Here is a 2,647-nt window from a genome sequence, read left to right as displayed (position 1 = left end):
CGAGTCTACCGGGACCGCTGGGGAAGCAGACTGTAGGAAGTAGACCGATGCTGTGATTTGGGGTTTGAGAAGTCAGAAGTGAAAAATTCCTCCTTAATTGTACATTTTATCTAAATCTAAAGGTAAAACCTAGATTCGAGCCAATGTCTTAAGTATTTTAACATGTTATTACTCCAACTTCGTGAAAGAGACAAACTGACACGTTGTTATTTTAGTCAAAAACGACTTTATATCGAAGGAGTGTCTTTGGTTTGACGGCCTGCACATGCGCAGTTCTACATACTTTTGTATATCTAGTGTGTGTATATATATATATATATATATATATATATATATATATATATATATATATATATATATATACACACTAGATATACAAAAGTATGTAGACACCCCTTCAAATTTGTGCATTCGACTATTTCAGACACCTGTTGCTGACAAGTGTATAAAATCGAGCACACAGCCATGCAATCTCCATAGACCAACATTAGCAGTAGAATGGCCTTACTGAAAAGCTCAGTGACTTTCAACATGGCACCGTCATAGGATGCCACCTTTCCACAAAGTCAGTTCATCACATTTCTGCCCTGCTAGAGATTCCCTGGTCAACTGTAAATGCAGTTATTGTGAAGTGGAAACATCTTGGAGAAACAACGGCTCTGGGATTGGCGGATGCCAGGAGAACACTACCTGCCCCAACGTATACTGCCAACTGTAAAGTTTGGTGGAGGAGGAATAATGGTCTGGGGCTGTTTTTCCATGGTTCGGGCTAGTCTCCTTAGTTCCAGTGAAGGGAAATCGTAACGCTACAACATACAATTACATTCTAGATGATTCTGTGCTGGCAACTGTGGCAACATTTTGGGGAAGGCCCATTCCTATTTCCGATTGACAATGTCCCTGTGCACAAAGCGAGGTCCATACAGAAATTGTTTGTCGAGATTAGTGTGGAAGAAACTGACTGACCTTCACAGAGCCCTGACCTCAACCCCGTTGAACACCTTTGGGATGAATTGGAACGTCAACTGTGAGCCAGGCCTAATCACCCAACATCAGTGCCCGACCTCCCTAATGCTCTTGTGGCTGAATGGAAGCAAGTCCCCGCAGCAATGTTCCAACATCTAGTGGAAAGCCTTCCGAGAAGAGTGGCGGCTGTTATAGCACCAAAGGGGGGACCAACTCCATATTAATGCCCTTGATTTTGGAATGAGATGGTCGGTGAGCAGGTGTCCACATACATTTGGTCATGCAGTGTATATTTGATGCTGTTTGTAAAAATCATGCCACCATTTTAGTTATAGTTATAACATAATGTAGTCTAAAACCATTTTAGTTACAGTATAACATACTATAGTCTAAAACCTTTAACTAGAACATTTGGGAACAGGACATAATGTCATATTTTCCAAATGGTTTCGTTATCAGAAATGACCAACTTCATGACATGACACTTGGGTGACTTCCTCATGTCTCCTTTTCCGTTAAATTCGTAATCTATGCTGGAGATCCCCCTTAACAAAGCCTTGCCTTAGTCTATCCAGTGGACAAGCCTTCTGCCATGCCTGGATATTTTCAGAAAAAAGTACCAACACTTCAAAATTAAATATCACTTGGGATAATCTTCCAAAGACATTGACTTTTATTCAAATAACAGCTGTACCTGTCCAGCTCCAGGTTCCCCAGAAGGACCAGACACCACCATCTCCTCAGACCAGGCTGAAGGACCAGACACCACCATCTCCTCAGACCAGGCTGAAGGACCAGACACCACCATCTCCTCAGACCAGGCTGAAGGACCAGACACCCCCATCTCCTCAGACCAGGCTGAAGGACCAGACACCACCATCTCCTCAGACCAGGCTGAAGGACCAGACACCACCATCTCCTCAGACCAGGCTGAAGGACCAGACACCACCATCTCCTCAGACCAGGCTGAAGGACCAGACACCACCATCTCCTCAGACCAGGCTGAAACCCCAGACACCACCATCTCCTCAGACCAGGCTGAAGGACCAGACACCACCATCTCCTCAGACCAGGCTGAAGGACCAGACACCACCATCTCCTCAGACCAGGCTGAAGGACCAGACACCACCATCTCCTCAGACCAGGCTGAAACCCCAGACACCACCATCTCCTCAGACCAGGCTGAAGGACCAGACACCACCATCTCCTCAGACCAGGCTGAAGGACCACACACCACCATCTCCTCAGACCAGGTATATCAGGCTAAAGGACGAGAACAGTCACAATGCATTTCCAATTGCTCATTTTGAGCATCTGTAAATACTAAATTAATACCTTTTCTGCATTTGACATAATACCACTTACGATCGAGTAATCAAATGGAGTGTCTGTGGCAAAATATCATGTGTACTGGAAAGAAAACACATAATGAATAAAACACAATGTTAATTACTCATTATAAATGTATGTTAGTGAAACATATTGTAAAGGGTGCGTGTTGGTGGCAGGGAAGTCAGGCGCAGGAGAACGAACTTGGTATAAACGGAATCGTTTAATAAGTGCTCACAAATTCCGAAAACCAACATATACAAAATAAAGGAAGTGGGTACAAAACCCGTCGCACACCAGAGCATAAATGCACCATTACATACAACAAACAATCACCGACAAGGACATGAGG

General features: G+C 44.0%; 1 long non-coding RNA gene across 1 annotated transcript; it reads right to left on the bottom strand.

Annotated features, from left to right (window-relative positions):
- Positions 1-1,486: 1,486 nt before the first annotated feature.
- Positions 1,487-1,738, bottom strand: LOC115151333 (uncharacterized). Its single transcript, XR_003867281.1, has 2 exons — positions 1,661-1,738; positions 1,487-1,562 (listed from the first exon to the last, which is right to left on the bottom strand). It is a non-coding gene; the product is annotated as an uncharacterized LOC115151333 (long non-coding RNA).
- Positions 1,739-2,647: the final 909 nt, after the last annotated feature.

The sequence above is a fragment of the Salmo trutta genome, chromosome 17 (genome assembly GCF_901001165.1).
Source record: "Salmo trutta chromosome 17, fSalTru1.1, whole genome shotgun sequence".
Classification (NCBI taxonomy): Eukaryota; Metazoa; Chordata; class Actinopteri; order Salmoniformes; family Salmonidae; genus Salmo; species Salmo trutta.
Note: the sequence above shows the minus strand (reverse complement) of the source record. Positions and strands in the feature narration are given on the sequence as shown.